At 35.4% G+C, this 15,640-nt stretch overlaps 1 protein-coding gene across 2 annotated transcripts in view; it reads right to left on the reverse strand.

Annotated features, from left to right (window-relative positions):
* The window catches only part of LOC106870492 (osmotic avoidance abnormal protein 3), a 906,658-nt gene that overhangs the window by 873,617 nt on the left and 17,401 nt on the right, over positions 1 to 15,640 (reverse strand). The gene's annotated exons all lie outside the window — the stretch shown is intronic.

Consider the following 15,640-nt stretch of genomic DNA (forward strand, 5'->3'; position numbering starts at 1 on the left):
CATCTCACCCATGCAAGCATGGAAAATGGATGTCAAGTATTAAAAGAGATTATGGAAGGTGAGGGTTCCCAGATCTTTTTAGATTAAGCTATGGTCAAACATTTAATACCAATATATGAAACAGTTAATATTGATTACAGAAAGTTAACATGGGTCACTAATCTCTAGTTGAACATATTGAGGACAAAAGAGATAATTTCAGAAGATAATTCTTTTTTTCTTTTAATCTTTTTTTCCACACTAACATGGGTGTGACTGGGGTTTCTTAGTGTGTGTGTGTGTGTGTGTGTGTGTGTGTGTGTGTGTGTGTGTGTGTGTGTGTGTGTGTGTGTGTGTGTGTGTGCATGCGTGTGTGTGTGCACACACACATGTGCATGTGTGTGTGTGCATGCTTGCACGTGTGCGTGTGCATGCTTGCATGCATGTGTGCATGCATGTGTGTGCATGCATGTGTGTGCATGCATGCTTGCATGTGTGTGCATGTGCATGCACATGTTCAAATTCAGATGTTTTCCAACAGCAAGAGGAATATTTTAACAGTACAATACACAGTCTTATCACTAATCACTTGACCATATTGTTGGAGTGAAACCTGTTGTTGCTCTCTATCCCTAGGTCAGCCTTGATCCAGCAGACCTATAATCAAAGATGTTCCTCTTTACGGATATATGAGGGTTGTCCAAAATGTTATGCACAAACAGGAGCAGATCATAGATCATTCAAAGTGCACATGCTGGTAGAGTAACTCTTCCTCCAGAGTAACTCTTCTTCCTGTTCTTTACTGCAGGAAAATAATAGGCTTTAAGCAGAAGTTATGCAATGACATTGAGTTCTTGATGAAGGAGAGGATGAAGACTGCCTGACATTCACAGATGGTTACAAGCTGTTTACAGAGATGACATCATTGACAAGAGCAATGTGCATAGATGGACAGAGTTTAAAGGAGTAGAAGCCAGCATTGAAGTCAAACCACACAATTGGAAACTATCAACTGTGACCACTGACACAAATTACCAGAGAGTGAATGAATTGATTCACATGGACAAACAAGTCACAATCAATGAGCTTGCTCTGGATTGTGGTCACAATGCATTGCAGAGGATAAATGAAAACTCTTAGAATCAGAGATTGTGTGCAAAGTGGATACCTCAGCAGTTGACACCTGGTTTGAAAGAGAGAAGAGTAGAAGAATACTCTCACCAGCTAGAAGTGATTGAAGCTGTAGTTACAGGAGATGAAATGCAAATCTTTCTTTATAACACAGAAACAAAGGCTCAGTCCATATAATGTCATAAAAACTCTTCCCCAAAGCCTAGGAAGTTCAAAAGCCAGTGACCAGCACAAAAAGTTATAGCAACTGTTTTTGAAGAAGACAAGGGCATCTTCACCCTGATCTTCTGGAAAGTGGCTATGCTGTAAACGGCAAGCAGTATATTGAGAAACCATTAGGAAGAAGAGACCAAACAAGAATCTGGAAACTACATCATTGGCAACAAATCAGGCAATCAGCAAATAGGTCAGTAATTCTCACACACAGCCCAGGTTTGATGCCCCCCCCCAACTTCCACCTAGTCAGTGCAATGAGAGATAGTCTTCAGGAACAATGATTTGATGAGAGAGATGAGGTGAAAGTAGCTGAGAAGAAATAGGTATAACATTGCACAACTGAACTTTTTTCAAAGAGGATTTGAGAGTTGAGTTCAACAACAACACAAATTTACTGCTTGAGATGGCATCTACATTGAGTAGTACCTTTTTATAGATAAATGTTGCTCTGCTAATGTGTGTAATTTGAATGACCTATGTCACATAATAAAACTGTTAAGCCTACTTTTGCATCACTTTTGAGAGAACCCATGTACTTCAATTCAAACATTATTATCACATGTGTCCTTCCTTTTTATGTAAAGACTGTAAGGTGTGTGACTTGAGGGAAACTGGGTTGCTATTTCTAGTAGGCCAGAAGACTACATAGAGGCTCCTACATTAAACCTGATTTCTCCTTAACTCCAAGTAAAGTTAAGTGCTTTAACCACATGCACAGAACAAAAGAGGCCTAAAAATTTGAACTCAAACCATCAGACAGTAGCCTTTGAACTCAAATCTTCAGACAGTAACCTTACAGTCATTGCACTCAAACATTGCTTTGAGATGAAGGTAATTTATTTTGTAGAGGTAAAGAGAAAACAGAAAGAACAAGAAAAAAAGAGAAAAACAAAAGCAGAAAAAAAGGAGAAAATGACTAAAGAGAATTTGAATAGAAACTGTTTGAAATCATGTATCAAAAGTCACCAGATTAAATAAACGTTGTAACATTTAAATTCAACAACTACCTCTACTTACTGTCTAAATGTATTATTTCAGACTATGTAAAATTTACTACAAGAAAGAGAACAATACTTTTTGGGAAAAATTAAGGTAAACTATTTTAACAATAACCATGATAATGACAAATGAATCCAAATGAATGTCAAATTAATTTATCTAATTAACTTTGCACAATTTATATACAATTTATATATTTGTTAGCATAATAATAATAACAAAATCAACAACAAAATCTTTTTAGTTTTTTTCTTAGAGTTTTTTAATACTTTTTTCTTTTTGATTGGTGTTGTTCTTGTTATCAATATTCATTTAATTAACATTGCATGTCTCAAATCTCAAATGTCTAATATTCTTAAATGTTGTTATCCTTGGATTATCCGATGAGCCATTGGCAACAATTGCTATCAGATAATGTTTGACATAAGACGTCAGTAATTCTTATATTATGACTCTAATCACTTGAATAATAAATTACATTATAATCAGTGGCCTTCGTTCATAAATTAAATTAACCTATTAAATTTAAAATATAAAAAAGGGCACATAGATGGACAGATGTACGTATATACGTACATACATACGTACGTACATACATACGTACGTACATACATACGTACATACCTACATACATACATACATACATACATACATGTTTCTGTGCTTAAACTTCAAATTTTATGTGATAGTTGTTTTCTGTTTCTTGTTTTCTACAATCATTTTATTCATTTTGATTGTTCTCTTGTTGAAATAGGTATATTTACAGCCAGATGACTCTCCTATCATAAACCACTCAACTGCAAAGAGTGAAATTTGTGGAATGTTATGATACACAATGAAGCAAGCAGATTTGGTGCTTCACATAGAACTCGATATCTTAACCTCACAGCCTTTATAAATTCTAATTTACTTTCGTGATTTTATGTCTCAAACATTTTCAGTTTTAGTTATTTAATTCAATCAATACTTAACTGAAATGTTGTACTTATATTGTACTTCCTTGTGGCAATCTGGCACTGCCACTCTAGAGTTTTACACAAGTATGCAGAGGATGGATAGACAATGTGACGAGAAAAATGCAATATCTATCAATAAAAGGCAGATGAATTTAACACAGAGTCAACAGTCATCCATCAAGTTACAAATGGAGTAGGGCCCTATTGAGGTTTTGAGTCAAGCACAACTGACTTTGTTGGCAACTCCTGCATCTGCCTATCCTTTGACCTAAGGAGACCCCAGTGAGAGAAGCCTTTTAACAAATGCAAGGACCACCCAAGATGGCTTAAATCAATCCTGGTAATTTATTTATGTATTTTATATATTGTCATAAAACAGTTATGTGCCATTCATATTATAATTCCTAATGTCATTAGAAAACTGATTAGAATTAGAGATTTTTTTTTAATATCATACAATGTAGTTCATATAATTAATAATTAATATTTTAGGATATTCCACCATGATCAACTTTGCCTTTCATCCTTTCAGGGTCAATAAAATAAGTATCAGTTGAACACTGGGGTTGATTTAATTAACTTTGCCCCTCCCCAAACCTGCTGGCCTTGTACCAAAATTTGAAACCAATATTTCAGAATGGTGTACAGGTAGAAACAGTTAAGAGCCAAATAAATCACCTTGCAGCATTTACTTTTGTCCCTTTAGATCTCAAGTTTCAATCCTAACTTGCATCTTCCTCAGACCAATTAAAGTACCAGATATGTACTGGAAATAATTCAAACGATTTTGTCTCTTCCCTACAAATTTATGGTTTTGTGTAAAGGTCAGAAGATAATTAACTATTCTTCATTATACAATTCATTTTAAAATGAAGAATAATTACAAAAAAGGTAGAAAACTAGAAAGAATTTACATATTTGTTTTTTATTCATTTAGTCAAAGGAGAAAGACGGTGCCTCTTCTCAATGTCTTCAACATTGGTCAGAGGAATAGAGGAAATTATCTTTAAACCAGATATCTACCTCAAATGCTTGCAAGTGAGTGAACTCTGCTTAAGGCCCACATGGAACAGGTAATGGTATTAAATTGAGAGGTGGATTAAGTCTACTACTCAAGAAGAGAAACAGTCCTTCTGAGGAACTTTCATGTAGTTTCCATATACCAAATTTCATTCATAACACTTTGGTCTACTCAAAGCAAAGGTAGAAGGCACATGCTCAAGATACTGTGCAATTTGAATTGAATCCAAAAAACATAATTGTGAAGCAAATTTCCTGCCAGTGCTGGTGTCACATAAAAAGCATCCAGTCCACAGTGTGAACTGGTTGGCATTTGGAAGGGCATCCAGCTGTAAAACCTAAAACTGACCTCGCCTGTGTTGGCACCACATAAAAGCACTCAGTCCACTCTGTGGGGTGGTTGGTGTTAGGAAGGGCATCTAACCATAAAAACCATGCCAAAACAAACACAGTAGCCTGGTGTCATTTTCTACCTGGCCAGCTCCTATCAAACTGTCCAACCTATGCCAGCATGGAAGGACAACATCAAACAATGATGATGATGATGATGATGGCCATGACTACTAGATTACCAATTACCAACCTGCTAGACATTGTTCATAGTGACAAGTTCCCAATCCAGAAAAATTGTATTTTAATTCTATGAAAGAAGCTAATGATTATGCACAATAGCTGTACTAACTGCATAGTCAAGTTCAAATCTTGTCACTGTTATTGTGTTGTACCACAGACCAAATTAAACCAAGTGCTAAAAACCAAAGGTTTGGTTTGATGCCACCACTTGATTCACTCCCTTTCCCCTAATTAGTTTTGGAAATTCTAAAAAAAAGTGCCATAGATGCTATCCTTCTTCCTTTGATGAAACTATTAAAAGAAAATGCATTTGAGCACCAGTCATAACCCCCTGTAGTTGAGTAAAAGTATTAACTATCATCCTCATCATCATCATCATTTTAATATCTACTTCCTTATGCTTGCATGGGCCAGACAAAATTCGTTAAGATGAAATTTTCTATAACTAGATGCTCTCTCTCTCTCTCTCTCTCTCTCTCTCTCTCTCTCTCTCTCTCTTTCTCACACCAACTTTTCCCTGTTTCCAAGCAAAATAATACTTCCTACCAGTCCAGACATGTTTTCTCAGAAAATTACAAACAAATAATACCACTTACATGAAGGTGATATTTGTTTACAAATTAGCAAGCAATGTCAAAACAAGAGCACACAAACATACATGTGTATTTATGTGACAGACTTCTTTTTTCAGTTTCTGCCTGTCAAATCTACTCTCACAATTTTATCAGCTTGGGTTTATAGCAAAAGACACTTGCTGGATGGCATGCAGTGGGACTTAATCTAGAATCATGTGGTTGCACACTTCTTAACCACCCAGCCATGTCTCCCTGTATAAGTCATTAAATTCAATGGGAATACACAGATGGTCAGCAAACCAAGAATGTCAGCAATTAGTGCCTTGCTACAGGTGTTGCATTGTATTATCATTGGTCAAGACACATAACTTTGAAATGGCCAAAATAGGAGCTGGAGAAGAACTAGTCATGGAATCATTAACATTCTACATACATCTGTTTTCTATGTATGCATGGGTTTGAAGGGGCAATGCCGTTACAACAATCCACCACTTATTATGGCCCTTTGCCATTTCCTTCATGAGATTCAGAAGTCTGAGATTAGCAGTCACCACTTCTCTTCATATCTCCTGCAAGCTCCCTCCACTTGGAATGCATTACCACTTCACACAACTGTCATCCTTTATAAGCATCACTTGTCCATGGCTCATAATTTGCAGAGATGAAAGACAAATTATATCATAGACAAATAAATGAAATGCAGTTCTGCAAGAGCATCTACTCCAGCGTACTACTTTTTTCCACCACTACCCACCACCCCACATCATATATACACACTCACACACACACACACACACACACACATATATATATATATATATATATATATATATATATATATATATGTTACAATAAGAATATTTTAAAATCACATACATATATTTTTACTTCTAACAAGAAATGTCTGATGACTGCTAAATCTTTCATCAAATTCCTTCATTTATCATGATTGAATCAACACATAGCTTCAGTGGGAGATGCGGTGAAGGCTGGATGTGTGCAATTTTGAAAGACTGTTTTTGTTTGTTTTGATTTCAGTTTGCTTGCTTTCTACTTTTTTATTTTATTTTATTCTTTTTTTTTTTAAGTGGAAGCAAATTGACAGAACTGATCAAATGAATATAGCATTAGAAATTTTAGCTCTATGAATAAATATACATATCTATGAATAAATACATATATAAATAAGACAAGAATATTCTGACCGCTGTCTTGCTCTAGTGTCACTGCATTAAGCCAATGAGAGATAAATCTCACTTTGTATAGAAAGTCAGTACATTGCCGATAGTATTCTCTGAAGACCTAGATCCTATTCATAATAACAAAGTTAGATGCAACATACACTATTAAATCTACTCCTATTAAATCTACTCCTATAACATACTCCCATAACATCTATTCTGCTTCTACTCCCTTGCAAAACAAAACGAAAAAAAATTCTGGTAGGGATATATTAGTAAAATATCCAAATGAAAAAGGAACTAAACTAAGCTACTTGCTCAAAAATCACAAGTTGAAATTTCCTAGTGGTGTGCGTGCGTGTGTGTGTGCATGCATGTGTGGACAGAATATGGAAGTAGGTACCAAATCAATCAGAAATGTTGTCTGTGTTGCATTGGTGTCCTTTCCAGAGAGAAAGATTTATCATCTGTTCACTTAGTACTATTAAAGTGAAACCAAGAACCAAAATTTTACAAGCCTCCTGCGATTTAGAAGAAGAATTATAAGACTGCAAGGAAACTGAAATGAAGTGGTATAAACAATAACAACAACAATAATAAAACAAAACTGTGACATCTTAACAGCAAAATAAGAGAAAACTAGAGTATACCAATACACCAAAACTTTCAAATATTTCATAATGAAGAGAAATCTTCCCTATCATTGGTCACTGATATATCATGGATAACAAGCCTATATCTAGTACCTACTTACACTAACAGCATGAACAGCAACAAGTAAAATAAGGTGTGTTGCTCAGAAATATAACAAAATGTGATCCAGTGAGAGTTTCTATGTGGTCAGTTGATCCGCTAGAAACAGAAACCACGTCCCCTACGTATCACACCCTATTGTCTTCAAAAATGGAAGGACACATTGGATAACGTAATCTTAGTTACACTGTTGGTGAAAAAAAAAAAGAAGACAGGATGGTCTTGGTTACAAGGTTTTTGATCAGTAGTCTATTCAACCAGAGCCATCTTTCCTAAATTTAAACAACAACAGTTAAGAAGGACAGAGAAATCTATGGTCATGAATGTTGAGTAATGACCAAAAGGGTATGACCACAAAGACAAGCGGTCAAATTGAGGTTCCTCTAAAGGATCTTTAGAGTAAAGCTACTCAACATGGTGAATAGCTCAAAGATCAGGGAGTCTCACCAAATCAAGCCACTATTTCACTGCATCAAGAGGTCACAGCTCTGGTATAATGGATTGGAGTGTTGCAGAAAAGAATTGCAAGATGGATTCTTCAAGCTAAGCAAACTGAAACGACACCAAGGAGTACACTGAGAATGAAATGGACGGATAATATCCATAGTTTTAGTTGGTCATACTTGGGAATCCAGCAAGAAAATCTAATGACAGTTGCTTCTGATAGGACCCTATTAAGGAGGGTGCCTGAGGACTCTACCTCCATGCCCCTCCCAGGAATAATTAATGGATGGGGAAAATGGATAGGATAGATGGATATAACAACTTGTTCTTACAGTATTTTCTTAGCAATCACAAATGATGCCAAAATCTTTTTTTGATGATGTAATATAACTTGGCAAAAGAACCTGTTATGATCTCACTTTAAGCTATTTCATCTTCTCTTCCTCACAAAAACATAGTATACAATTGAAATACCATAAATCATTTCATGTGTATCTTTCTCCATTATCCTCAACATAATGGTTTCAAATTTTGGCTCAAATCCATATTTCATCCACTTTCCATGCAAGCATGGGTCAGACAAGTCATTATCATTTGAGGTCACTGTCCTTCCATATATAACTATATATATATCGTGAAGGCGCATAGCTTAACGGTTAGGGCATTCAGCTTACAATCATAAGGTCGTGAGTTCAATTATTCCCGGCGTGTTGTGCCTTTGAGCAAGACACTTTATTTCACATTGTTCCAGTCCACTCAGCTGGCAAAAATGAGTAGTACCTGTATTTCAAAGGGCCAGCCCTGTCATACACTGTGTCACACTGTTCCATTTATCATATCAGCTGGGACCCTCGTCATCGTAACTCATGGAGTGCTCCTATATATACACATATACATATATATATATATATATATATATATATATATAGAGAGAGAGAGAGAGAGAGAGAGAGAGAGAGAGAGAGAGAGAAAGAGACACCTTTGTGAAACCATTAGGTCCATAGCTGATCTGCATATAAAGAATATATACCTACCAATGTGATGTTGAGCACTCATTCTCACTGTTCAATACTAGCATCAACATATATGTAAAATATATATGTATGTGTGTGTGTGTGTATTATGTACTCTATAGTCTTTATATATTTTATGTTTTATATTCATAAGGCTACTAGAATTGCCGAGCCAAACATCTAGCTTCGGTTTGTCTTCGGAGCACTTAGCATTAATAGAGAGAGTTTTTGCAATGCAAATTGCAGAAGACTTAAATTCTGCACAGGCCTTTCTAACATCATTGTTAACATTTTGTGTCTTCATCATTATGCCTTATTGTCCATTTATGTTCTTTTGTAATTTTTGCATGTCCTTCTACCTTTTTGTGTCACAAAAGGTGACATCTGGTACACACCTGAGAGGTTGGTGGTATCTAGTTACCAACCTGCTCACAAGCAGCCTTTTTGGTAGGTGTAAAGTTGCTTCCTCATCAACTCAAGATAATGGTGGAATTTGGTTTCTCCATTAGGTGTCTGAGTAGGTTTTTTTTTTGGGGGGGGGGGGGCAGTGCTACTCACCAATGTATTTGGAAGGGTTTAGAAAAGGTAACACAAAAATTGCTTACCTCAAAAAATATCTGGTCAGTTTAGCAAAGCTGGCAGATGTCCATACAGTACTTGAAACAACAGAATCAGTAATGCAAATGCTAGCCAACAATAGGACTAAAGATTTCTTGTTGGAATGTTTGCACATTAGCTGATAATGCAAGAGCTTGTCCTATGCATAAAACAGCCATTCTTGCTAACAAACTACAAAAATATTCTATAGATACATCTTTCATCAATTCAGGATCCATCTTTATAGGTGAACAACAAAACAAGTTATATGATATCTCTTCTGAATTCCTTGGTTTTCAAAATACTAATAATCAGGATCGGCTTGATGAAAATAATACAGAGATGACTCTGCTACTTGAGCATAAGTCTGCACTCAGAAAGTCACTTCTTCAGAATAGTTTATGCTCTATTAGAAGCAAAAAAATACAAGACGAGCTAAAAATGAGTTAAAGCAGAGATACAGAGAGCAATAAGGGGTAAGAAAGAAAATTGGAGGAGGGATTTGTCAAAAGATATTCAATCAGCTGCTGATTGTTATGATGCTAAAAAGTTTTATTCTCTCACAAAAAAAAAGCACTTGTTTTAAAGCTATAAGAATAACATCTTTACATTTTTCTTCAAAACACAAAACTGAATGTTGTAGATAAATTTACATATCATGGAAGTGTGATGAATTGTGTTTGTTCTTTACATGATGAAATAGCAAGCCATCTTCTAAAAGCATCTCAAGCTTTCAAGAATTTTTGAAGGGCAAGTTTGGCCTAATTGAGATATTACCAAAAACACAAAGATTGCAGTGTACAGGACTTGTGTGCTTTCATCCCTTCTTTACTTATGTAAGGCAAGGGTAATACATAAGAAATTACTAGAGTGATTACAAGAGTGATTTCATCAGCAATGTTCATGCTCTATACTGAAAATCAAATGGGTGCACAAAGTACCAGATTCTGAGTACTTGACTGTGAGGATAGCATTGAAACTGAAAATCATTAGCATAGACTTTGCTGGACTGGCCATCTGGGAATCTGATTAACACAAGCCCAAACAACTGTTATACGATTAGATGAAAGGAGCAAATAGGCCTCAATGTAAACCAAATATGCATTTCAGATATTTTAATAAGTAGCTCTCAAAAGAATTTCAAAACAATACATGCAAACAGATTGAGTGATGCAATGGTCCAATCAAAATGGAGGAGAAAAATCCGAGAAGGTGCTGCCTTTTTTGAAGATAATAAACAGAAACATGCACTGATAAAAAGAGAAGCAAGAAAAGGTTTACTTGTGGCCAATAATCGTTCTCTCCTAACTTGTGATATCTATAACCATATTTGTCTTTCACAAGCTAGACTAATTAGTCATAAATGGAAGTACTTATTTAGGCCCTCTACTGACTTTTCGCAGTCACAATCTGATGAACAAATATTTTGATTGCTTCTGCAGTGTTATGACCCAGCTCAAATTCATAAAGCATAAGTTCCCAAATTAGACTATGTTGCACATTCATCTATGTAGCTTTCAAATCACATACAAAATGAAGCAATGCACGATATGTCAGCACATGAACAAACACAATACTACCACCTTTAGTGGGCACCTTAACTGCTTCAGTCACATGATATACATGCTGCAAACTAGCACAAATACAAATATTTTGATAGTATGGTACAGTCAATAGAATCAACCACAGTATATGCTGTATGAAGAATGAAATGCAATATGGATCACAGCAAGATTGTGTGTATATATAAGTTCAATAATGAATTAGAAGCAGTGCTAGTGTTATAAACATTATCGACCACATATACTCAATGTATGTACCTTGCTTGTTTATCAGTAGGCTGCAATTTGGTGCAGTGGGGATGACTCTCCCTTAGTGTTGGGTGTTAAAACACCTGACAGTCATAGGCAGGCAAGACAACTTACCCCAAATCCCATTCAGGAGCAATTGGCATCAATGTTTCACCATTTCTATGGCTTATCAACATCACGTACTGGAACCAAATTGGAGGTGAGCTGAACAATGAAACATCGATGTCCTTCGCCCTTGAATGGGATTTGGGGCAAGTTGCCTCACCTGCCTATGACTTTCAGGTGCTTTAATACTCGGTGCTTTGAGGGAGTCATCCCCACTGCACCAATTGCAACCTACCAGCAAACAAGCAGAGCACATATATTGAGTATGTGTGGCCAATGATATATATATCATCATCATTGTTTAATGTTCATCTTCCATGTTGGCATGGATTGGACGGTTTGACAGGAGCTGGCCAGGCAGAAGACTGCACCAGACTTCTGTAATTGTTTTGGTATGGGTTTTGCAGCTGGATGCCCTTCTTAGCACCAACCACCCCGCAGAGTGGTTTATAAGGCATACATTGGGAATGATTGTGAGTTGAACAAGTGTGTAAATATATCTGCTCACTTAGATATGAAAAATCATAGCCTCAAACTTCCTGTGCTTCCTACTACACTGTGACCTAAGTTCATGCATTCCACTGATAATTTGCATAATGGGAATAGATATTGAGTACTTAACACAATTCTTAGCAAATTCTGCTAGACACTCAGGAGGTGATTTAATAAGATTATATCATGTTCCAACAAGCAAATATGTAATCCTGGTAGTTAATTTCAAGAAACACATATACTTATTATAATACATAAAATACCATACCATATTTTCTGTGCTTAAATTATTGTTATATATATATATATATATATATATATATATATATATATATATATATATATATATATATATATATATATTCTGTTGTGTCTGGGGAGAGTCATTTTCTTATTGTGCCTTAAAATTATCAGGTTGCAAGATCAACGAAAATTTTAGGAAAATAAAAAGAAAAATAAGTGGAAATTTTACCTGTGAGTGTGTTAAATTTTAAGGCACAATAAGAAAATGACTCTCCCCAGACACAACAGAATATGCTTCAACACATGAAATCACATAAAAAATCTTGCAAACCAAATCCAAAAACGATATATATATATATATATATATATATATACACTTGCCCATGGTACCACACAGTGGAACCAAGAACTATGAGGTTGGGAAATAAGCGTCTTAGCACACAGCCACATCTGATATATATATACATATATATATATATATATATATATCATCATCATTATCATCGTTTAATGGAAGATGGACATTAAACAATGATGATAATGATGGTAATATATATATATATACATCAGATGTGGCTGTATGGTAAGAAGCTTACTTCCCAATCACATACTTCTTGGTTCAGAATAACTGTGTGAAACCATGGGCAAGTGTCTTCTACTATAGCCTTTGGCCGACCAAAGCCTCGTGAGTGGATTTGGCTGATGGAAACTGAAAGAAGCCTATTGTATATATGTGTGTGTGTGTGTCTTTGTGTCTGTGTTCCCCACCACTACCATCACTGCTTGACAACCGGTGCTGGTCTGTTTACATTCCTGTAACTTAGCAATTCAGCAAAAGACACCGATAGAAAAAGTACAAGGCTTAAAAATAAGTGCTGAGGTTGATTTGTCCTATGGCTTAAAACCCTTCAACTCCAGCATCACCACAGTCAAATGATTGAAACAAGTGAAAGGTAAAAGGTATACATTCATACGCATATATGCATGCAATATATATACACATACGCATGTGTACGTGTGTGTGTAAACATATATAGACATACATGAACTATACTCTTTTACTCTTTTACTCTTTTACTTGTTTCAGTCATTTGACTGCGGCCATGCTGGAGCACCGCCTTTTAGTCGAGCAAATCGACCCCAGGACTTATTCTTTGGAAGCCTAGTACTTATTCTATCAGTCTCTTTTGTCGAACCGCTAAGTTACGGGGACGTGAACACACCACCATCGGTTGTCAAACGATGCTGAGGGGACAAACACAGACACACATACATATATATATATATATATATATATATATATATATATATATATATATATATATATATATATACGACGGGCTTCTTTCAGTTTCCGTCTACCAAATCCACTCACAAAGCTTTGGTCGGCCCAAGGCTATAGTAGAAGACACTTGCCCAAGGTTCCACGCAGTGGGAATGAACCCGAACAATGTGGTTGGTCACACAATCACTCCTGCGCCTATGTGATTAATATACATTATATTTATATGCAATATATTTATTTTTCTCTCCTTATATATTTATATAAATATATATATATAGAGAGAGAGAGAGAGAGAGAAAGAGAGGGGAAGAAAGAGAGTGACTGACAGACTGACAGACAGACAATTTGTATACAAATATGAAGTGGAAAGTAAGAGAGACAAATCTCTAATAAGTTGGCCTTATTATCTCCCTTGTTACATAAGGGGAAACTACTAATCTATGAGAGTTATTTCCCTTTAAAGTTCGCTGTTGCAAATCAAATAAATTTAATTGACGCTCCATAACAATTAATTCCAGACTTCTAAATAAATTTCCACTTTAATCACATTTGAACTCGAAGCTGGTACCTCTATGACTTAAATTGTATAGACAAATAAGAAATTTAAACAAGCAATATTAACAAAAATTTCTGCATCTGACAAATATTTTATTTTTTTGTAAGACTAAATTGAGCTTTCCTTGTGGGCATAGTTTAAAGAGGATATGCTCGAAACAAACCCATCTGCTCGTTTATTTACGTAAATCAACACGTATTGGTATAACAAACAATAGTTTTTCGCTCGAAAATACCAATTAATCTTTTAAAAACATTTTATAAAAATTATAACACTGGTAATAAGCATGTCATTATTTCTGCACTTAGCTAAAATATGGAAGAAAGAGCATAATTGGTTTAACTCTTTTGCTTACAATATTTCTGTTACTGTACAGTGCCTTTGTTACAATTAATTTTGAAAATAATGTAGAATTTAGAATATTTTTGTCATTACTAAGCTGGTGTTTGAAACAATATGAAATTTTGATTCATAGTTTAATTTAGATTATTTAAAAACATGATGAGTGTATGATAAAACTAGTAGTCTCGGGCAGGTTGGTATCAAAAGGGTTAATCAATTTCACCACTTAAGTGCTAATTATTTTATCAACCCTCACAAAAAATAATTAGTAGTCAAATACTGGGGTGACATAGATATAGCATTGGATTCAAACTCATGTTTTGCCACATAGAAATCACAATTCAAACATGTGCACAACTGAGACTTTATTCAATGAATGCCCATTATTCACATGATAGTTCAGTGGCCGGATTAGAACTTTCCATGAGTGAGGCCTACAAATACAGCCAAATTGAGCACCGAAAATTCAGTGTTTCAGGTCAAGTTGGTGTACACTGTCCTAGTAGCTATTTTCACAGCTGCATATTCAGTCTGGAATGATCAAAGAAGACACACTATGGCAGAATTTCTAACAAAGACTTTTTGTATATTGTTTCATCTGAATGTTTCCATTAACTGTATTGCATGAACACCTTTCTTATTAATGTAACAAATAAATTATGTTCCTGTACATAAAGAAGCCATTCTTGTTACATAAATATTAGATCTAAAATATTGGTAGAAGTGGGGAAAATAGAGTTTTGATTTTCATAATTTTCTCAGAATGGCAAGTTGGGAATCAACAATGACCAAGAATTCAGAGAACAAATCTAGTGTTCCATGTGGGATCACATGTGTAGTGGCGCAAAATTATGGTAGCCATTAAAGAAGTGCAATCTATGCATGCGCAAGGGACTTGCCTTCCCGGAAGCCCCTCGAGTGCGCATGCGTAGTAAACCAGTACTTAAAGTGCTTTGCGCGTTTTCTAAGCCTCTTTAGCATGATGCCTTCAACGTGACAACAACTTGCTCCACTGGGATGCCTCAACGAAGCTCTTAATCTTCAGATGCTGATTACAAGTTAACCAGCGGCGACCAGGTTGAATTATACAGGTTTTGTAAAGCCAAGCATCACCAAAATAAAACTTATTCTATTATGTTGTTAGTTATTCACACCTGCCTCTGTTTTACTGTTCCTAATATATATTTTTGTTGAAAGGTGATAGAGAGAGACTAAAGTCTCAATGTTACTATCAACCTTTTACACTGCTATTAACCAGTACATGTCAAAATGTAAAATGAAATTCCCAATTAGACAGAATATAGCATATCTAGAACTATGAATTAACTGACATGCAATAATTCTGTATGGTCAGGACTCAGATAGGCCT

Source organism: Octopus bimaculoides, chromosome 5 (assembly GCF_046866305.1).
Source record: "Octopus bimaculoides isolate indiv1 chromosome 5, ASM4686630v1, whole genome shotgun sequence".
In the NCBI taxonomy this organism is placed as follows: Eukaryota; Metazoa; Mollusca; class Cephalopoda; order Octopoda; family Octopodidae; genus Octopus; species Octopus bimaculoides.